Source organism: Aegilops tauschii, chromosome 4 (assembly GCF_002575655.3).
Source record: "Aegilops tauschii subsp. strangulata cultivar AL8/78 chromosome 4, Aet v6.0, whole genome shotgun sequence".
NCBI classification, from domain to species: Eukaryota; Viridiplantae; Streptophyta; class Magnoliopsida; order Poales; family Poaceae; genus Aegilops; species Aegilops tauschii.
This window is the reverse complement of record NC_053038.3, coordinates 457,076,731-457,100,337: the sequence shown is the minus strand read 5'-3', so window position 1 is coordinate 457,100,337 and position 23,607 is coordinate 457,076,731.

The window sequence follows — 23,607 nt, the reverse complement described above, 5'->3', positions numbered from 1 at the left end:
TATGTAAAAAATGACATAATTAGCTTACTTAGGTTTTAAAAAATGGCATAGTTAACATATTTTTCTTGAAAATGACATAATAAGCCTAATTAGCTCCAAAATGATCAATTTTACCTAAGTTAGCTCCAAAATGACCTAAGTTATCCCTAAAATGCTAAATTAGCTCTAATATGCTTAGTTACCTGGGTTAGCTCAATAAAGACCTATAATTAGCTTACTTATGTCAAAAATGGCATAATATGCTTAGTTAACTAAAAATGGCATAATAAGCTAGGTTAGCTCCAAAATGACCAAGTTTACCTAGGTTAGCTCCAATATGATCCATTTTACCTAGGTTAGCTCCAAAATAACCTATTTACCTAGCTTAGCTCTAAAATGACCTACACACTTAGCATTTTTACATAGCTTAGCTAAAAATGGCATTTTTCCTACCTTAGTTAGAAGAAGAAGATAAAGAAGAGGAGAGGAGACTAAGGAAGAGTATATAAATTCTACTTCTTCTTCTTCTTCTAGCTAGCCTTCTTCCTCTTCTTCTTCTTCTAACTTTCTTCTTTCCCAATTTGCAGATTTGCTTTAGATGAGAAGCTTGCTTTCATGGAGTCTACTCTTTTTGTTTTGATTTTGTACGATGAACTATGTTGCAGGAAACTTCTTTTTGGATATGTAGTGTTGGAAACGTGTTGGATATGTTGTTGCAAACTTGTTGGATATGTTGTCGGATGTGTTGGAAACTTGTTGGATATGCTTGTCTATATATATCTTCAAATGTTTATATATATCTTCAAATATATATATATCTGAATTTAAGAAAAAACACAAAAAACAGGGGCTATACAGGCTCTTTGCCGTCCGCTGGCAGACGGCAAAATGCTTTGCCATCAGCCAGCAGACGGCAAAGCTGCCACGTGGCAGCTACCTGTGCAACCTGCGGCACTGGCTGGCCTATTTGGTTACTTTGCCGTCTGCTAGCAGACGGCAAAGACCGTTGCAGCTTTGCCATTAGCCAGCGGACGGCAAAGCACGCCGTTGACCCCCTAAAGGACCTAACCTGCCACGTGTGTTGTCCAGGCTCTTTGCCGTCCGCTGGCAGACGGCAAAGACCGTTTCATCATTGTCGTCCGCCAGCAGACGGTAAAAAGCCCTTCGCCGTAGCCTATTCAGCCGGACCTGTTGCCGTCTGTTGGAGGACGGCAAAGGCCTTTGCCGTCCGCTAGGCATGCCTTTGCCATCAGCCATGGCAGACAGCAAAGTGCCTGATTCCTGTAGTGAAATAGAATTTCTACAATCTGATCGTGGAGGTGAATATTTGAGTTATGAGTTTGGTCTTCATTTGAAACAATGTGGAATAGTTTCGCAACTCACGCCACCTGGAACACCACAGCGTAATGGTGTGTCCGAACATCGTAACCGTACTTTATTAGATATGGTGCGATCTATGATGTCTCTTACCGATTTACCGCTATCGTTTTGGGGTTATGCTTTAGAGATGGCTGCATTCACGTTAAATAGGGCACCATCTAAATCTGTTAAGACAACACCATATGAATTGTGGTTTAGCAAGAAACCTAAGCTGTTGTTTCTTAAAGTTTGGGGCTGCGATGCTTATGTGAAAAAGCATCAACCTGATAAGCTCGAACCCAAATCGGAGAAATGTGTCTTCATAGGATACCCAAAAGAAACTGTTGGATTCACCTTCTATCACAGATCCGAAGGCAAGATTTTCGTTGCTAAGAATGGATCCTTTCTATAGAAGGAGTTTCTCTCGAAAGAAGTGAGTGGGAGGAAAGTAGAACTTGATGAGGTAATTGTACCTTCTCCCGAATTGGAAAGTAGTTCATCACAGAAATCAGTTCCAGTGATTCCTACACCAATTAGTGAGGAAGTTAATGATGATGATCATGAAACTTCAGATCAAGTTACTACCGAACCTCGTAGGTCAACCAGAGTACGTTCCGCACCAGAGTGGTATGGTAATCCTGATCTGGAAGTCATGTTGCTAGACCATGACGAACCTACGAACTATGAGGAAGTGATGATGAGCCCAAATTCCGTAAAATGGATTGAGGCCATGAAATCTGAGATGGGATCCATGTATGAGAACAATGTGTGGACTTTGGTTGACTTGCCCGATGATCGGCAAGCCATAGAGAATAAATGGATCTTCAAGAAGAAGACTGACGCTGATGGTAATGTTACTGCTTACAAAGCTCGACTTGTTGTGAAAGGTTTTTGACAAGTTCAAGGAGTTGACTACAATGAGACCTTCGCACCCGTAGCGATGCTTAAGTCTATCCGAATCATGTTAGCAATTGCCGCATTTTATGATTATGAAAGTTGGCAAATGGATGTCAAAACTGCATTCCTTAACGGATATCTTAAAGAAGAGTTGTATATGATGCAACCAGAAGGTTTTTTCGATCCTAAAGGTGCTAACAAAATGTGCAAGCTCCAACGATCCATTTATGGACTGGTGCAAGCCTCTCGGAGTTGGAATATACGCTTTGATAGTGTGGTCAAAGCATATGGTTCTATACAGACTTTTGGAGAAGCCTGTATTTATAAGAAAGTGAGTGGGAGCTCTGTAGCATTTCTAATATTATATGTGGATGACATATTGTTGATTGGAAATAATACAGAATTTCTTGATAGCATAAAAGGATGCTTGAATAAGAATTTTTCAATGAAAGAGCTCGGTGAAGCTCCTTATATATTGGGCATCAAGATCTATAGAGATAGATCAATACGCTTAATTGGACTTTCACAAAGCACATACCTTGATAAATTTTTGAAGAAGTTCAAAATGGATCAATCAAAGAAAGGGTTCGTGCCTGTTCTACAAGGTGTGAAGTTGAGTCAGACTCAATGCCCGACCACTTTAGAAGATAGAGAGAAAATGAAAGCCATTCCCTATGCCTCAGCCATAGGTTCTATCATGTATGCAATGCCGTGTACCAGACCTGATGTGTGCCTTGCTACAAGTTTAGCAGGGAGATACCAAAGTAATCTAGGAGTGGATCACTGGACAGCGGTCAAGAACATCCGGAAATACCTGAAAAGGACTAAGGATATGTTTCTTGTTTATGGAGGTGACAAAGAGCTTGTTGTAAATGGTTACGTTGATGCAAGCTTTGACACTGATCCGGATGAATCTAAGTCACAAACCGGATACGTATTTATATTGAATGGTGGAGCTGTCAGTTGGTGCAGTTCCAACCAGAGCGTCGTGGCGGGATCTACGTGTCAAGCGGAGTACATAACTGCTTTGGAAGCAGCAAATGAAAGTGTCTTGATGAAGGAGTTCATATCCGATCTAGGTGTAATACCTGGTGCATCGGGTCTGTCGGGGGGATGAACCCCAGGCAGGCAACGGAACCCGGATCCTTTTCAAAAACAACGGGGCCAGCATCGCCCCTCGATCCGGCTCGCACTTGGCCGGATCGCACAACCCGGCCAAGCCCCGCGACCCGGCCAAGCTCTCCAACCCGACCAGACTCCTCAACTCGGCCAAAACAACCAAGATCAAGACTTCTCCAGCAAGCCAGCTCCACCCTTGGCGTGTTCTCCAACCCGGCTGAGGGTCAGTGGCCGTCCCATCCTAGCCGTACGATGGGACGAGTCTCCACCAACTGATGACCGAAGCCACAGTGCCCCGCCCATGCCTCTGGTCAGCCGGACGAGGCAACAGTGCCCCCACCTACTCACTTTCCAGGGCTGGCGTGGCGACAGTGCGATCATCATCACCCTTGACGCCAGCAAGCGGCGACCTAACGGAGCGCCACTGTAGCCGACTCGACTCGGCCACGCCCTGACGAACGACAAGACGGCACACAGCGTCCCTAGGCGCATGGGGCCCGCACCCGGGGAACCCAGCGAGGCCTGGTACCCGGCGGGTCCCAGCATCGGGTTCCCTGGACACTGACAACCCGGCCCTACGGCCTTGTAACATTACCATTGTACCCCTGGGGGGTTGACCTGTAAAACCCCCCAGGAGCCCTCATGCATATGGACAGAATGCGATACACTCACCCATCCACCCACTCACACACCTAGCAAGCAACACCCGAGGAGAAGGAGCAGCCAAAGCCTTGGCCCGCCTCCCTTCTTCCTCCATACATGTAACACCCCGGATGTAACTTGCCATATTTGTAACTCCGACTCTTGCCATTTTCGGCTTTAAGTTATGAGATTCCCTTCGTGGTTGGGTTTTTCTTCGTTATGCTTTTTGTTCATGTCATGCATTTCATTCCATGTCATTATGTGCATCGCATTTGCATACGTGTTCGTCTCATGCATCCGAGCATTTTCCCCGTTGTCCGTTTTGCAATCCGACACTCCCACATGCACCGGCGCACCCCTCTTGTCTCTTTTCATGAGCGGGTGTTAAACCTTCTCGTAAGGGACCGAGATTTGCCAAGTGGCCTTGGTACACCACCGGTAGACCACCCGTCAAGTTTCGTTCCATTTGGAGGCCGTTTGTTACTCCAATGGTTAACCGGGGAACCGCAAAGGCCTCGTGTGTGTTGCAGCCCAACACCCCTCCAAAACAGCCCAATAACCCTTCCAAACCTCTCCCATGTCCTCCGTCATCGGATCACGATCGCGTGGCTGAAAACTACACTCCATTTGGACACTCCTACCTCCTCCTAGGTATAAATATGTGCACCCCGTCCAAATTTCCGGGTCCAAAACCCTAGCTCCACCGTCCTCCGCCGCCGGACACGTCCGGATCGGACCGGACGCATCCGCCGCCGTGCCCGCACCAACCAGAGCCTGCCACATGGCAGACCACCGCCGCCGGCCCGCGGGCCCGCCGAGCCCATCCGCCCGTGCCTTCTCCTCGCCGCCCGGGGCCGCCGCGGCTTCCCCGCGCTGCCGCAGCCGCCCTCACCGGCCGCCGTCCAGACCACCGCCTCCCCGTCGCCCGAGGACGCTGCCAGCCGCCGCCCTCCGCTCCAGGACGCCTCCGCCCCGCGCTTCCTCCTCTCCGGCGAGATCAGGTGCCGGCCGGCCGGATCCACGCCTCCCTCAAGCTCTCCGGCCACCGTCTCCCCGCTTCTCCGGCGACTCCCCGGCGATCTTCGAAGTCCGAGCCAACCGGGACCAGATCCACCGGTTGCTCGATCCAAACGCCGTCTCCGTCTCGGATCCCTCCGTCCCGCGTTGACTTTCGCGGAGGTGAAAATTGCACCAAGTCCCTTTTCTGCATTATTTTGTGCCCCTGTTCATTGCATCGTAACTCCATGACCGTAGCTCCGTTTCTTGCGCATGATATATCAAAATGTTCATTGTGAGATGCTATTCATTTCATTCCATTGTGACATGCTTTTTTGAGTCCATCTTGATACCCTAATCATTGATGAAAGAGTGCTATAAAATGTTTCCTGCTGTTATTTATTAGTTTATGAGGATTTGTCATTTTTGTTGCATTTGATGTGTGCATCTTATGGGCATGAGATATACATGTGTTTTGGACTATGACATGCCATCTTTACAGAGGTGCTTTCCCTGTATTTTTGTGATCTATGTGGTGACTAGCACAACCATGCAAACTAGGCTTTGTGATGTTGCTGATTTCAGTGACTTAGGATTTTGCCAAGTCTTTGTTCTGCTGTTATTTTGATGCCATGTAAACCTGATGCTACAGCAAAATCCATGCTTGTTTTGGGATACTTCAGTAAGGATGTTTTGAACATATGGTTATGATCTGTCCATCCGTGCCCTTTTTGGCAATTATGGAGTGCCCTAGCATGTCTTGTTCTTGCTCTACTTTTGCTATAAAATGTTCCTGGCAGATTGTTTACATGTTAATCAATGTTGCCACGATTGTTGCTAGTGATCCATGCATGCTATGAACTTGGTCTTGCCATGGTTAGCTTCATGAACATGTCATCTTTCTGTTACTATGCTTGTTTTGTCATGCAAGGCCTTGTGATGAGTGGTTTGAGCTCACAAAGTTGCCTTCATGATGCTGTTTATGCAAGGCCTTGTGATGAGTGGTTTGAGCTCACAAAGTCGGGTACTGTTAATAAAACTTGCTATGTTTATATGGGTGCCATCGTATCTTCGGTGCCTTTTTGGTTCGTGATCAGTAAGGGACTTTTGTTCTATGCATTTAGTAGATTCATGCCGTTCTTTTATTTGCTAGGATATGTTCTTGTAGCATGTTGTTTGCTTGCCCTAAACATGGCTTCCTGATGTTATTTCTGGCCTGTTAGTATTTTCACGAAGTCTGTGAAGCTGATATCCTTTGCACTTTTGCCATGCTTGGTTGAACCCGCTCTGGTGTGATTTAGCCGTAGCTCAGTGTTCATGTTTTGTCAGGCATATTGAGTAGATCACTGCCATATTTCTAGTTGATATGTTGGAGTGCAGTAGCTTAGTTTCTTGTTTCATGCTAAGTGGCATCGTGTTGTTAATCGCAGAATTGTGCCATCCTTATTTTGCTTGCCATTTGCAAACCGTGCATCCGATTCCGGTGATCTTTATATCGATTTCAACCGAAATTATCTCATCTTTCCAGTGGAATACTTGGTTTGCCAAGTTTATGCCTTGATCTTTCTTTTCCTTCTGGAGCACGCATATGCATTGTGTTGAGGATATAAACCTTAGAGTCACCCGCCCGGAGGGGCCGGGTTACTCATAATGGTCATCACCTGAAGCCCGGCGCCAAGCTTGAAGACGGTGGGCCAAAGACGGGCTTAAGACCCGGAGATGGCTTAAGGCCCGTAGTTACAACCGTCATTATGGTAGAGCTTGTAGTGTAAGGCAAGAATAGTTGAGAGTCCGAGCCGGACATCCTTATGAGCCGGCCGGGACTCTGAGAGCTACTGGGCGTCAACCTCTCTATATAAAGGGGCGACCTGGCGGCGGTTTAGGGAAAGGAAAGATCTCGTCGAGAGCCAGGCATAGCAGTTAAGCTCCCTGATCATCGAAACCCTAATCAATACCACCTCAACTGGACGTAGGCTTTTACCTTCACCGTAAGGGGCCGAACCAGTATAACCCTCGTATTCCTTGTCCCGTTAACCCCTTCAAGCTTCCTAGCTGCGATGGCTCCACGACTAAGTCCTAGCTCGAGGACATCTGTCGTGACAATTCCACGACAGTTGGCGCCCACCGTGGGGCCAGCGCACGGTGGATTTGAGTTCTTGAAGGGCAGCTTCGAAGGGCTCAAGGGATACGCTGTGGGCCGGATGACCAAGAGTCGTCGCGGCAAGCTCTACATCGACGATGCAAACTGGGGCCCCGACACCGGCTCAATTGAGTATGGGTACCGGGTCCCCTTCGGCGGAATTCATGTCTTCATTGGTAAGATTGGTGAGCCGGGCCCTGAGCTGGATCTCTGCGCCAATCTCATCGAGACGGCTCAGCGCGCACGACCAGCCCGGGACCTACCTGCCTTGAAGCATGCTTTTGTGGGATGTATCCATGAAGGACTCTCTGTAGGGTCTGGATCTTGCGATGAGACGGCCGCTGGCTCTGACGGCGAGTCGTCCACAGATGAGTCAAACTCGTTGTATCAACTTCAAGATGGCAGGCTAATGGGTGGTTCCGATGGTGACAGTATTCCGGACCCGTTTCAGCCGCCGAGCCGGGTTGGAATCTTCATGGCCGGTGCACAGCCTGTTCAGAACCCTGCCGCTGGGTCAGGAAACCCGGTGCCCTCGCCGGCTCAGGTGCTGATGGACCCCACGGACAAGATGACGGCCCTGTTAACAGCCACGGTTGACCCAGCGGATCAAGCTTAGCATGACGCGGAGGTGGCGCAGTTAAAGCTAGATCTAGTGAAAGCCAAGGAGGACCTGGCGGCGGAAGGGATCAGGATGGCTGCGGAGAGGGCGGCTCTCGACGCCTAGACTCAGTTGATTCAGGCGCAGTCCTTCCGGCTCACGATGGATCAGAACGCGTCCAATGAGGTCATGAGGAGGAGGCATCAAAAGGCCCAATCTCGACTCCCTCCGGTCTACGATCCTCGAAACCTCTTCAACACGCTGGGTGCAGGGTCTAGTAACCCGCCAGGGATCATAGTGCCCGGGTCTGGGACCCCTGTTCAGCCACAAGTGATGGGGCCTCCCCGGGTGAGCCCTGCCCCGCCTCAGTATGTGCCAATACCACCGGGTCGTTATGCTAACCCGCTGGAGAACATGGTCGCCGCAGCAGCGCGGCTGGCGGCTCTCCCAATTGACGGCGACTCTCCAACGGCTGTCAAAACCCGTCGGGTCAGAGAACTCCTTCAGACAGCGCTGGCGCAGCAAGAGGCATACTCGTACAGCCGGGACAGGATCCACTCAACCCCTCGTCTAGGCCGGAGCCCGAGTTATAGCAGGCACATGGTCTCAGCGACCGGCTCAAGTGATGTCCGACGCCATGACCCGCCCCCTGGCCATGGACCAGCTCATGACGGAGCCTTTCACGCAACAGACCAAGATAGAGCACGGCAGGAGGCGGAGCAGGTGCCTCAGTTGACGGCTTACCAAACACCCCCGGCTTATCCGACGACTTCCGTCGACGTGGGTATCCCTACGAGGACTGGAGGTGTCCCCTGCTTAGTGCCGGCTCTCCGCAATGAACGTCTACCCAAGGACTTCAAAGGGCCTAGGAAGGTGCCTAATTACACGGCTGACTTACAACCCGGAGCCTGGATCGAGAGTTATGAGATGGCCATGGAATTGCTGGAGGTCAGTGAAGCAGCGATGGCCAAGTACTTCACCATGATGTTAGATGGGACTGCCCGCACGTGGTTGAAAGGGCTACCACCGAACTCCATCGGGTCTTGGGCTGACGTGAAAGCCCGGTTCATCCAAAACTTCAAAGATACCTGTAGACAGTCTATGTCAATTGTGATTTGACTAACTGTAAACAGCAGGAGGGTGAGTCTACGACACATTGGGTTCGCCGGGTCAAAGAGATCATACATTCATCTGATAAGATGGATGCCGGTTCTGCAGTCTTAATGTTGGAACAGAATTGTCGTTTCCTGCCCCTGAAGATGAAACTCGGGCGGCTTAAGCGCGACTGCAATGATATGGGTACGCTGATGGCGGCTCTCGTCAAATATGCCGACTCTGATAGTACCAAGGACCCCGCTTCAGATGATGAAAGGACAGGGAAGGGAAAGAAGAACGGCAATGGCAAGGGTCCTCAGCATAACCCGGGGAACCAAGGAGGTGGCAAGCGTAAGGCCGACGGCAGCCTGGAGTTCGTGGCCAACGCCAGCTCACAGGGTAATAACTAGCGACGCAAGGGGAGGCCACCTCCCCGAGCCAGCGGGTCAGGCCCGACGCTGGAGCAGCTGTTGAATGAGCCTTGTCCAAGGCACGGCCCTAGGGAGAAGCCAGCTACTCATTTATGGAAGGATTGCGTGATCATGAAGGCCTTTAAGAATTCCAATGGCTTTAATGGCAACAATGGCCCGGGTGGCGGCTCAAGCGTTGGCGGTTTTCATGGCCCGGACGGCGGCTCAAATTCTAATCCACAGAATGGTCAAGGGGGATTTAATCAGCAATCTGGCCAGGGTTATCAACAGCAGCAGGGGGGTTATCAGACCAATCCAAAGCATCTTAACGGTGGACAGTATCATGTATTTACCACCAGTCTGTGTAAGCGAGATCAGAAGCTTCATAAGAGGGCTGTGAATGCGGTTGAGCCGGCGGTTCCACGCTATTTAAGATGGTCTGAGCAGCCTATCGTGTGGAGTAGGGAGGATCACCCTCCCCGGGTTGATAGTCCGGGTCACTTGGCCTTGGTGGTGGCTCCTCAGGTGGGAGGATATAAGTTCACTAAGGTGCTCATGGACGGAGGCAGCAGCATCAACATCCTCTATTATGAGACTTTCCGTCGTATGGGGTTGATTGATAAGAACCTCAGCCAGTCAAACACTATTTTCCATGGTGTGGTGCCTGGTAAGTCGGCTTATCCAGTTGGCAAGATCGAGTTGGACGTGGCCTTTGGAGATGAGCACAACTACAGGGTGGAAAAATTGACCTTTGAGGTGGTCAAGATAAGAAGTCCGTATCATGCCATATTTGGGCGGCCGGCTTACGCCAAGTTCATGGCACGGCCGTGTTACGTGTATTTACAGCTCAAGATGCCGGGTCACAATGGGACCATTACGGTTCACGGCAGCCGGAAGGTGGCCTTGGAGTGTGAGGAAGGTGATGCAGCCTATGCAGAATATGTTTGCGCAACAGAGGGGTTGAAATTTTACAAGGACAATGTTGACCCAAAAGATATTACCTCTCTGAAAAAGCCGACTACGGAGCATGAGCCGGCAATGAAATTTAAGTCGGCTGATGAGACTAAACTTGTTGATTTTGTTCCAGGTGATTCATCTCAGCAGTTTAGCATCGGTGCCAATCTGGATCCAAAATAGGAAAGCGCGCTCATCGAGTTCATCCGTGAGAATAGGGACATTTTTGCATGGAAACCTTCTGACATGCCATGTGTACCTAGAGAACTCGCTGAGCACACTCTCAATGTTGATCCGAAGTTTAAGACGGTCAGGCAATTCCTTCGGCGGTTTAATCAAGAGAGGTGGAAAGCCATTGGCGAAGAGGTGGCCCGGCTCTTGGCGGCCGGGTTTATTGTTGAAGTCTTTCACCCAGAGTGGTTAGCTAACCCGGTGCTCGTGCTCAAGAAGAATGGCACCTGGCGGATGTGTGTGGACTACACGGACTTAAACAAGGCATGTCCGGCTGATCCTTTTGCTCTTCCCCGTATTGATCAAATCATTGATGCTACGGCGGGTTGCGAGCGCTTAAGTTTCTTGGATGCTTATTCTGGATACTATCAGATTAAAATGGCAGTTAAGGACCAGGAGAAGACGGCGTTCATCACTCCCTTTGGAGCCTTCTGCTATGTGTCTATGCCTTTTGGGCTTAAGAGTGCACAAGCGACTTATCAGCGTTGCGTGCAGAACTGTCTTCATAACCAGATTGGGCGCAATGTTCATGCTTATGTGGATGATATTGTGGTTAAGTCCAGGGAAGAGAAAACCTTGATAGATGATCTGAGGGAAACCTTTGATAATCTCCGGGTCTACAAGATGATGCTTAACCCGGCCAAGTGTGTTTTTGGTCTTCCTGCAGGCAAGCTCTTGGGTTTCTTGGTTTCTAACAGAGGTATTGAAGCTAACCCGGAGAAGATCATGGCAATCACCTCTCTGGCTAAGCCGGCATGTATAAACGACGTCCAGCGCCTGGCGGGTCGTATCGCTGCTTTAAGCCGGTTTATAAGCCGCTTGGGTGAGAAGGCCATGCCATTGTACCAGTTCATGAAGAAACCTGATAACTTTGTCTGGAATGATGCTGCTAATACTGCTTTTGAGGATTTGAAGAGACAGCTGGCTGAGCCCCCGGTCCTTGCTGCTCTGGTTGACAAGGAGCCTTTATTGCTGTATGTAGCTGCTAACACACGGGCCGTCAGTGTGAATGTGGTGGTGGAACGCAAGGAAGAGGGCAAGGAGCATCCGGTTCAGCGGCCGGTTTATTACATCAGTGAAGTGCTCATCGAGTCCAAACAGCGGTATCCACATTGGCAGAAGCTTGTTTATGGTGTGTTCATGGCAAGCCAGAAGCTTAAGCATTACTTCCAGGGTCACCCTATCACTGTGCTTAGTTCTGCGCCCCTTGGAGATATCATCCAAAACAGAGAAGCTACAGGAAGAGTGGCTAAGTGGGCTATAGAGCTCGGGCCTCATGGTCTGAAGTACGTACCACGCACTGCTGTTAAATCTCAAGCCTTGGTGGGTTTCATCAATGATTGGATAGAGTTACAAGTGCCCGAAGAAAAGCCGGATAACACATATTGGACTATTCACTTCGATGGGTCCAGGCAATTGGAGGTCTCGGGGGCTGGAGTTGTATTGGCTTCCCCTAAAGGTGACAAGTTCCATTACGTGCTACGGTTGATGTTTCCTTGCACTAACAATGCGGCTGAGTACGAGGCCTTGCTCCATGGTCTTCGGGTGGCTAAGGAGATGAGCTTGAGCCGGGTAAGATGCTTCGGCGACTCAGACTTAGTGGCTCAACAAGTATCGGGCAAGTGGGATTCCAAGAACCCTCTCATGGCGGCTTATCGCCGTGAAGTTGATGCGATTGCTGGACACTTTCAGGGTTACCAAGTAGAGCACATTGATCGCAGGAAGAACGAGGCGGCTGATGCTTTAAGCCAGCTGGGTTCTCAGCGAAAACCGGTGCCGCCTAATACTTTCCTGGATGTCTTGCATAACCCTTCTGTTAAGTTGCCTACAGAGGAAGATTTGGTTGTCCCTGACCCGGAGGCACAATTGGTGGCGGCTCTCCACATCATCCCGGATTGGACAGTGCCCTATCTGGCTTACATGACCCAGGGAGATTTGCCTGAGGATGAAACTTTGGCCAGACAAATAACCCGGCGGTCTAAGTCAATGGTTGTTATCAATGGTGAGTTGCATCGCCGCAGTGTTACGGGAGCGTTCCAGCGTTGTGTCTCCCCTGAGGAAGGCCAAGAGATCTTGCGTGAGATTCATGAGGGGGATTGTGGCCATCATGCCGGCTCAAAATCCCTTGTGGCCAAAGCTTTTCGTCATGGCTTTTATTGGCTGACGGCTCATGCTGATGCGGAGGACTTGGTCAGTAAATGTGATGGTTGCCAAAGGTTCTCACGACGGGCTCATGTGCCGGCTCAGGAGCTGAGGATGATACCAATCACTTGGCCGTTTGCAGTCTGGGGGCTTGATATGGTTGGGCCTTTCAAAAGGTCCAAGGACAAGAAGACCCACCTTTTGGTGGCAGTTGACAAGTTCACAAAGTGGGTTGAAGCAGAACCAGTTAGCAAGTGTGATGCAGCCACGGCGGTTCAGTTCATGAAAAGGGTGATCTTTCGCTTTGGTTTTCCACACAGCATCATAACTGACAATGGTACCAATCTGTCCAAAGGCGCCATGGAGGAGTTTTGCCAACAAGAGCATATTCGACTTGACGTTTCATCAGTGGCTCACCCTCAATCTAATGGTCAAGCTGAGAGAGCTAATCAAGAGATTCTGAAAGGCATCAAGCCCCGGCTTTTGGTCCCTTTGCAACGGACGCCGGGTTGTTGGGTGGAGGAGTTACCCTCTGTGTTATGGAGCATCAATACTACTCCTAACAGGTCTACGGGTTTCACGCCCTTCTTCATGGTTTATGGAGCCGAAGCAGTCCTCCCCAGTGACATCCGTCATGACTCGCCTCGAGTGGCGGCTTATGTTGAGGCGGATAATGAACAGGCGCGCCAGGATGCTCTGGATTTGTTGGACGAACAGCGTGATGTGGCAGCAGCTCGCTCAGCAATTTACCAACAAGACCTGCGCCGTTATCACAGTCGCCGGGTTAAGTCCCGGGTCTTCCAGGAAGGTGATCTAGTGCTCCGGCTCATTCAAGATCAAACAGATGCACACAAATTATCCCGCCTTGGGAAGGGCCCTTTGTGGTCAGCAAGAACTTGTACAACGGGTCATACTACCTTATCGACGTTCGAGAGCATAAGGATTCACGTAAGTCGGAGGAAGAGACCCGTCGGCCGTGGAACATAGCTCAGTTTCGGCCTTATTACACTTGAGCCGCCGGCTCTCATGATGTACATATTTCTATAAGCCATGTATATATTATGATAAGCAATAAAGCAGGACCTCTGTCCTTTTTTTTCCTCCAAAGGTGAACGTGTTGTTTCCATTACAAGATCACATGATTACTTGAAGGAGGATCCGGCTTATGATCGCATTCGAATCTAGCCGTACACAGTATAGTCACTTGGGGGCTTCCTGTTCAAACATAGGTCGTATTCGAACCAAAGAGAACATAGCTGTCGATACCCATTTGATTGGCAAAGTGCCGAGCTCATTGGGGAGTTTTCTTTGATCATATTTGAATCATAGCTCAACCCCCTTTGAGAACCGACGTGGATCGTATTCAAATCAGTGTCGTTAAACAACTTTTAAGGTCATTTGGGGGCTTCCTGTTCAAACATGGGTCGTATTCGAACCAAAGAGAGCATAGCTGTCGATACCCTCTTGATCGGCATCGCCAAAACCCACTGGGGGCTATGTGATCGCATTCGAACCTTAGCTTAACCCCTTTGGGACGGGTCTCTGGTCGTATTCGAACTGGAAGCCCCTAAGTTTGATTTTCCGGCTTACAACAAGTTCTTCTGGTGGTATCAACGGTGTACACGGCGGTTCTTAGTCCGCCGGCTTAACTTTGATCCACAGTGCTGGTCAAACACAATCGGCATTATCAAGACTGGTAAACCGGAATTGAGGTACCAACCTTATTACCTGGGTTATATAAACCGGAAGTGTACTTGAGGGCCTGTAAGTATGTTATTACGGTTATATCAAGGACATAATTGAGGACTAGTCTTTTGTGGCTTGGATTCATGTTCCGGGTTATGTATATGAGATTATAACTCTCAGTGCGGTAAACCGCCAAGAGACTTGTGATTTGTTTTTCTATGCCGGATAGTTAAAGACAACTATTTAAGCTTAAGGAAAATGAATGATCAATTATGACCCGGAGGAATGTAAGGAAGCAACTTCAATGGCATTAAGCATTCAGCATGTGCACGATGGCACGACAAAGTTAAAATGTTGGTCCTATTCTATTACAAGACTCCTCGAGTCTAAAAGGGTGAAGCATTGTTTAACAAGCCGCCTTAAAAAGTCAAGATGCCTGCCAGGTTGAAGCTTCCGGCTCATCCCTCTCCGCGCCTCCGGCTGTTCCTAGGACCTGGAAGGTTGACGATTTCCAGTCAATGCCGCTCAGAGCTTCAAATTGAGCTTCCTCGTCAATTAACCCGCCCAGGTCAATCTCCGGGGCAAAGGTGTGCTTACGAGTCGGCGGGACTAGGCTGATGGCTTCGTAACGCGGCGTGGGGATCCTCTGATTCTCTGCATCGTAGCCCGGCTGGTACTTGGTCAGATCAGTGTCATTCCCAATCAGGGTGGCCACCGGGCGCACGATCTTCACGCAGGCAGCAAAGTCCTTTTGATCGAAAGGGGTGCCGTCTTCCTTCAAGCTGGGGTAACCAAGTGCAATGTCCGCCGGGTCTAGCTCTGGAAGGAAAGCCTTGGCCCGGCTCAGAGCAGCTATGGCTCCGGCTCTTGTAGAGGCCCGTCGCAGCTCTTGGACACGTTGAGGAAGAACGGCAAGCCGGCGAAGTACTTCCGCCAGGTGAGTCGGAACCTCATTGGATAGGGCTACCACAGCCAAAGCAAGCTGCGACCCGGTGTAGAGCTGCTCCACCAGGGTGTACACGGCCTTCAGCTTGGTCAGCACGTTCTGCTGGAGGTTGGCGCTTCTGGGACCTGTTTAACAAAGTAAGATAAGCCGCTGGCAATGATGGGAGTTACGAGACATAAAGATTATAAACTTGACGAAAGCTGGTGAAATGACTTACCAAAGATTGCGGCGACCATCTGTGACACGTGGCGCTTTAAGCCGGAGAGTTCGGCGGTTCTCTCCGTCAGAGCCTTCTCCGTCTGTTCGGCCCGGCTCACCAGAGTAGCCTTCTCTTCGGCCCAAGTCTTCCTTTCAGCTTCAAAGTTCTTCTTTAGCTTCTCTTGAGCAGCAATACTGGACACAAATTTGGCGTTGGCCTTCCGGGTCTCAGTTTCCTGCGTCCTCAGGCGGGTCTTCAGATCAGAGATGTCAGCCTCAAGCTTCTTGCAAGCAGCCTGCACAATTTCCGGGTTATAATATGAACAGTTACTATGCAAATTTAAAGTCCCAAGCGCTTTCCAAGCAAAGACACTTGGCACTTGGGGGCTAATGCATGTTGAAAGTCTCTATCTACAAATTATCGGTTCATGGAAGTAAGCCGGAAGTTAAGTCTACAACATATTCTATCATAAGTAGTAGACTTGGGGGCTAGAGTATGGTAAAGAGGATTATGCAGTAAGCAGTAGAGTGGTACCTCAGACTTCTGTTGTATCTGCTTCACCATGTCGATCTCCAAGTCCCGGCTGCTGTGCACTTGATTGACATAGCCGGAGATGATTTCTCCAATGCTCAGGTTGGTGTAGTCGGTGACGTCCAGCTTGGCCCAGTGGCGCTCTAGCAACTCCTCCTTCGCAGAGCACTTAGCCAGTGCAGTGGGTCTCCCCGGCTCGACAAACTCCGTCCGAGTGATTACCACATCCGGGTCATCGGCCGGCTGAGCCGGGCTGGAGATATCTGGGTTGGTGGAAGTCTCCATGGCCGGCTCATCAGTTGGAATGGTGGCGTCAGGAGCAGAAGCAGCTGGCGGCTCTTGAACTGAAACCTCCGGCTCAGGCAAGACCGTCTCTTCGACCGGCTTATTCTTCTTTGCTCTTTTACTGAGCTTTGCTTGAGCACTGAAAGGACACAAGATTAGTACAAAAAAGTATGAGTAAAGATAAGCACAACAAGAGGGGATCATCATTACCCGGGTACGGTCTTGAAAGCTGGAAGGTTCGATTGCATAGAGTCGCCAGAGGAGGGTGAAGTTTCCTGATAATTTGAATCAGAAGAATTGAGCGGTTGACGTATAACACCCGCCAAAGGATGAAAAGGATATAAGTTGGATATAACCTCGGTCCGGCGCTTCCTTGACGCCTCAGGTAAACCGGAGGAGAGATCAGCATCCTTGTTGGTCCGGGTGTGTCGCCGGTTCTCGTGAATCTGTTGCTTCAAAAGAAATTGAGGATCTTGATAAGCTAAAGGATGTGAAAATCTTACTTTCCGGGTTACTCTTCGGACTTTTAGCCTTGGCAAGGGCTCCGAGTCGGAGGAAAGTGTCATTACCTCTTCAATCACCGGGTTACTTGCTCCGGTGTCATCCTGTTGATGAACAGTATTGATAAGGTGGACAGAAATAAACAAGAAATACAACAAGAGCTTACAGGTTCAGGGGTTACCTCTGACTCGGAGCTGTCACTCAGTTGAAGCAGCTGTGAGGCAGTAGGCCTGCTTCCCTTCTTGCGAGGAGTGGCTCTCTTGGCGGCTTTGTTAGCCTTCCTGGCCTTCTTGGCCACCTCATGGTCATACTTGACCTTCCAGAATTTATCATCAGCCTAAAAAATACACTGAAGATTTCTTAAAGTTCAGATGAAAACTATCTAAAGGAGAAAATAAGATGTTTAGATCAGCGGCTTACCGCTGGAGCCGGGTTGGTCTTGCAGAAGGGGCTTAAGCCGGTCCTCCCGCAGTCTGCCAAGCTCTCATTCAAGAGGGCCTTGGTCATGTCTTCAGCAACGTCTTCAGGAAGATCGTTGCGGCTGTGTCGCAGGGGGTCCTCTTTCCGGCCTGTGTATTCACACATTAAGTCGGGGTGGCGGCTCAAGGGGATCACCCGCCACGAGATCCAGACCCGGACCAGATCAATTCCATTGAGGCCATTTCCCAGGAGAGCCTTGATTTTGTTGATGGTGGGGATCAGAGGTTGGCGCTCCGCCTGCGATAGCTTGTCTGACAGAGGGTGAGTTGGTTCCAGACGCGAGGGACGAAAGCCGGGCAGCCGGCTCTCGTCAGCCGGCGAAGTGTCCTGGCAGTAGAACCACGTCTGGTTCCAGTCCTTTGGGTGGCTTGGCGGCTCGGCGTAAGGAAAAAGGCAGTCTCTTCGGCGTTGAATGGAGATTCCGCCAAGTTCCTGGCTCGGTCCGTTGGCACACTCATTCTGGCGGTTCAAATAGAACAGCTCTCTAAAGAGCAGAAGGCCGGGCTCCTCTCCAAGGTAGACTTCGCAGAATACTTGGAAGTTGCATATGTTTGACACAGAATTGGGTCCTATGTCTTGTGGCCGCAGGTCAAAGAAATTCAGCACATCTCTAAAAAACTTTGAGCCGGGCGGTGCGAAGCCCCGGCTCATGTGATCAGCAAAAATTACCACCTCCCCGTCCCTTGGCTGTGGTCTCTCCTCTGATGGGTCGGGGGCACGGTAGGACATGACGTCCTTCTTGGGCAGGTAACCCGACTTCACAAAATCCACTAAGGTCTCGTCGGTGACGTTGGACCTCATCCAGTTGCACGTGATGGGTGCTTTGGGAGCTTCGGGAGGCATGGTGAAAGTCGGAAGCCTATGATAAAAGGAAATGTCCGGTTCAGTTATAAGCCGGAGGAAGTTTACAGTTCAATGTTTAAAATGGCGGCTTATGAAGGGGCCTAATGACATATAGCTAAGTGCATCGGGTTATCTAAGCCGCTGGAGGTATTGAGAGTAATTCAATTGTCTACAGCTTTGTCGTAAATGAGCCGGAAAATTTTACGGCGCGTGGCTTCTTTTGAGCCGGAAATGTAAGCCGCCATGACTCAGCAGGTGCAGTTTTTTACTAAGTGTGGTGAAAACAGATTTCCCACATCGCAGTAACTAATTTGGATCAAAATGGTCGACTAAAGATGTCGTGGTATTCTCACGGGGGGGTGTGAGTCGACAGATGCCACAAGGGCTTTGTGTGAGGGTAAGACTGCTGCTGATAGGACCGGGAGCGGGTATGCGAGTAGCACGCGCTAGTTTACCCAGGTTCGGGGCTCTCCGAAGAGATAATACCCCTACTCCTGCATGTCTGAATATATATATCTGGGGTGTACATCGGGCAGTACAAAGTGCTCCTAGAGCTGTATCTGGGGGCAGTGCCATGGGCAACTGGCTCCATGTATGCATGCACAAAGCATGCTTTAGTGGCCGGCCATGAGCATGGCCGCATGTGTGTGCTTGGGCAAGCTTGCCCGTGGGGATGGATGGATGGATGGCTAGCTAGCTCTCTTGCTAGCTAGCTTGCTTGTTGTGTGCATGTGTGTCCATCCCATGGATGGATGGATGTGTGTCTCCTTTTATAGTGTGAGGTAGCTTTGTATCTAAGCTATGTGGAGGTATGGGAGCAAGGCATGGTGCATGTCATGCTTGTCCCCTAGGTCACTTCATGAATAGTGCCAGGGGACAAGTGACACTATACATGACGGTGTCGCGGTACGGTTGTCTTGTCCGCGGTATGGCCGTCTCGTCGGGGTCATGTCGATGCCGGGTCGGACTGCAGTCGGCAGCCGGCTAGTCGGCGCAGTCGGTCAGCTAGCAGCCGGCCGGGCAGCCGGCCGGGTGGAGCAGTCGGACGGGGAGCCGGCAGGAGCGGCCGGGCAGTCGGACTGAGGGGCTTTGCTAGCCCCGATGTCTTGAAATATTGTCTTGCCGTCTTCGGGATACCCGTGTCCAATTACTCTGACAAAAGAGGTAGGTTTCTAGACCTAAAACAGACGCAGAAGAAGTTTGCGGGTTCCAACGGAGCCTCTATGCAGTAAAAGGAGATCTATGTACATTGGAAACGGGCGTGAAACAACTACCGCAGCAGTTCTATACAGTCTAAGATCAAGAAAGGTGGTAAAAATCAAATCTACCGAGAACTCGCGAAGAACGGTGAAGAACACGGGAAGAACAGCAGGAGCTTAATGTGGATCTACTCTATGGAGTGGCGATGGCTTACGGGTGCTGGTGAGTTGTGGAGGTCGCCGCCGTTTTCTCTGAACACAACAGGTTGATGCAGCGGCCGGAGTTGGTGAGGACGAGGAGACCCGCGGCGGCGGCGGCGATGGAGCTCGAGCGGGAGAACAGTGGTGAGAGGAGGAAGACGAGTGGCTGGAGGCTCAACAGGCCGGGCTATTTATAAGGTGAGGCTCATAAGTGGGCGCGAGAAACGAGGAGGCCACGGCGCGGTTATCTCGCTATAAAAACGCCTCGATTTTCGGGATGGCAGTTAAAGATAAGATCCGTTGCGGATATGTTGGAGTAAAAAATGGACTTAATGGAAGATGACGTCACGGCGGATTACCCGGAATCCAGAAGATGATGTCACGACGGGTTATAGCCTTCACACAATTGTAAGCCGGAGATTTTCTGTCGAAAGGATTGAAGATTGACATGAGCCGGCTCAAATCAATCTGGGGCCTAATGTTGAGGATATAAACCTTAGAGTCACCCGCCCGGAGGGGCCGGGTTACTCATAATGGTCATCACCTGAAGCCCGGCGCCAAGCTTGAAGACGGTGGGCCAAAGATGGGCTTAAGACCCGGAGATGGCTTAAGGCCCGTAGTTACAACCGTCATTATGGTAGAGCTTGTAGTGTAAGGCAAGAATAGTTGAGAGTCCGAGCCGGACACCCTTATGAGCTGGCCGGGACTCTGAGAGCTGCTGGGCGTCAACCTCTCTATATAAAGGGTCGACCCGGCGGCGGTTTAGGGACAGGAAAGATCTCGTCGAGAGCCAGGCATAGCAGTTAAGCTCCCTGGTCATCGAAACCCTAATCAATACCACCTCAACTGGACGTAGGCTTTTACCTTCACCATAAGGGCCGAACCAGTATAACCCTCGTATTCCTTGTCCCGTTAACCCCTTCAAGCTTCCTAGCTGCAATGGCTCCACGACTAAGTCCTAGCTCGAGGACATCTGCCGTGACAATTCCACGACACATTGCATATCACATCTCGCATATCATGCCATGTTTTGCATCATGTTGCTTGTGCATTGCACCGTGATTGATTGTTGTTCCATTGCTTGTGTTCTTGCTTTGGTTAGATCCGGGAGACGAGTACGTGAACGAGGAACCTGTTGAGAACGTTTACGAGGATCAAACTTTCGACAACTCTGAGAACTTTGCAGGCAAGATGACCATACCTTCGAAATCACTTCTATCTTTGCTTGCTAGTTGTTCGCTCTATTGCTTTGCCGCGCCACCTACCACTTGCTATATCATGCCTCCCATATTACCATGTCAAGCCTCTAACCCACCTTTCCTAGCAAACCGTTGTTTGGCTATGTTACCGCTTTGCTCAGCCCCTCTTATAGCGTTGCTAGTTGCAGGTGAAGATGAAGTTTGTTCCTTGTTGGAACATGGATATTTTTGGGATATCACAATATCTCTTATTTCATTAATGCATCTATATACTTGGTAAAGGGTGGAAGGCTCGGCCTTATGCCTGGTGTTTTGTTCCACTCTTGCCGTCCTAGTTTTCGTCATACCGGTGTTATGTTCCTTGATTTTGCGTTCCTTACGCGGTTGGGGTTATGGGACCCCCTTGACAGTTCGCTTTGAATAAAACTCCTCCGGCAAGGCCCAACCTTGGTTTTACCATTTGACTACCTACCACCTATACCTCTCCCTTGGCTTTTCGCGAGCCCGAGGGTCATCTTTATTTTAGCCCCCCCCCCCCCGGGCCAGTGCTCCTCTGAGTGTTGGTCCGAACCGAGCCGCCTGCGGGGCCACCTCGGGGAAACTCGAAGTCTGGTTTTACTCGTAGCCTGTCTCATCCGGTGTGCCCTGAGAACGAGATATGTGCAGCTCCTATCGGGATTTGTCGGCACAGTCGGGCGGTCTTGCTGGTCTTGTTTTACCATCGTCGAAATGTCTTGTAACCGGGATTCCGAGTCTGATCGGGTCTTCCTGGGAGAAGGAATATCCTTCGTTGATCGTGAGAGCTTGTGATGGGCTAAGTTGGGACACCCCTGCAGGGTATTATCTTTCGAAAGCCGTGCCCGCAGTTATGTGGCAGATGGGAATTTGTTAATGTCCGGTTGTAGAGAACTTGACACTTGACTTAATTAAAATACATCAACCGCATGTGTAGCCGTGATGGTCTCTTTTCGGCGGAGCCCAGGAAGAGAACACGGTCTAGTGTGATGCTTGAACGTAAGTAGCTTCAGGATCACTTCTTGATCATTTCTAGCTTCTCGGCCGTGCGTTGCTTCTCTTCTCGCTCTCATTTGCGTATGTTAGCCACCATATTTGCTTAGTGCTTGCTGCAGCTCCACCTCATTACCCCCTCCTTCCTATAAGCTTAAATAGTCTTGATCTCACGGGTGTGAAATTGCTGAGTCCTCGTGACTCACAGATTCTACCAAAACAGTTGCAGGTGCCGACGATACCAGTGCAGGTGACGCAACTGAGCTCAAGTGGGAGTTCGACGAGGAACTTGGTCGTTACTATGTTTCATTTCCTGATGATCAGTAGTGGAGCCCAGTTGGGACGATCGGGGATCTAGCATTTGGGGTTGTCTTCTTTCATTTTGGTTCCGTAGTCGGACCTTGATTGTACTCTAAATGATGTATGTTTAATTTATGTATTGTGTGAAGTGGCGACTGTAAGCCAACTCTTTATCCCATTCTTGTTAATTACATGGGATTGTGTGAAGATGACCCTTCTTGCGACAAAACCAGCATGCGGTTATGCCTCCAAGTCGTGCCTCGACACGTGGCAGATATAGCCGCATCGTGGGCGTTACAATACAGCTCAAGGAGCAACCCTGTATTGATACATATCAACTACACTCGGCAGGACTAGGGGTGTTATCTCTTCCAGAGAGCCCCGAACCTCAGTATGTCTTGCGTCTCGCACTCGCTCATGCCGACCTCGCCTCTGGAGCCCACCAGTGCCCTTGAGCCTCCTCCTATCTTTAGCCATCCCTTGGCATCTACCATGCACCCACCACGATAGTTGGCGCCCACCGTGGGGCAGCTCGAGGTCCTGGACGGGAGCATGCTTCAGACGGGGATCTTCTCCGACTCCGACGAGCCCGTCACGCTGGCGGACGACGTCATCGACGCGCTCGCCGCCTCCTTCGCCACGCTGCGCATCTCCGACACCCCTACGGATGACGAGTACCCCCGCGAGGTACTTAGCTGTTCCGACTCCCTGCTCTCCATCAACGACGGTGCTCCCGCCGGAGCGATGGACCTCTGCGTGGAGGTTTTCATCACCAACACCGGCGCCTCCTCCTCGTCGAGCGTGGCAAGGAAGGCCGCCGAAGCTAAGGCCGCGGCAGATAGGGTCGGCTAGCCCAACCCGCTGCGTGCCATGATGCAGAGCCTCTGCGTTCCCATCGGCATCGACATCGACGCCTCCAACATCGCCGAGGCCCGGACTCGTCTCAACGAGGATCGCCAGCGCCTCCTGGACCTCACCGAGATGCTCGCCGCCATGCAGTGTCGCCTCAACTCCGCCCAGCTGGAACACGATGCCGCCTACGGCTTCACGCCTACCACGCCCGAGCCAAGCCGGGTCGCCGACGTGCGAGCCCGGGGTGGCGCGATCGGGCGCGCCTTCTGCGCTCTCCCTCCCGTCTACGAGACTCCCGTAAAGAACATGTGTGCTGCCCAGGCGGCCGCGGTCGGCCTGGATCAGCTCGCGGGCGAGGAGCTGCAGGATTGCCTCAAGAGGGTGAACGACCTCCTCATCGCGGCCAACGCACAGCAGGACCACATCAACCAGCTCGCCAAGTCGGCCGGATCCGGCTCCGTCCGAGTCGCTGGACCCGGCGACAACCAGCACACGGCGTCTTCACCACCCGGCGAGGTGCACTCCGGCCGCACACGGACCCAGAGCAACCCCGCCCCGACGGCTGCCGGCAGCTTGGCGGACGAGCCGGCCTCGGAGGCCCGGCGCCGCCTCGACCCACTGCTCCAACCCGGCCGACGTCCGACTATGATCGACTCGGCCCCCCGTGGCGCGGTCGCCGATTGTTTGGGCCCGCGCGCCATCGACGACACCAACGCTCGTCATCGCCTCAACGGACTCGCTCTCTCCAAGGAGCTGGAGGAGACCGGCTCGGTCAGGCCAGCTTGCTTTGGGCACGCATCCGGGGTGAGCCCTTT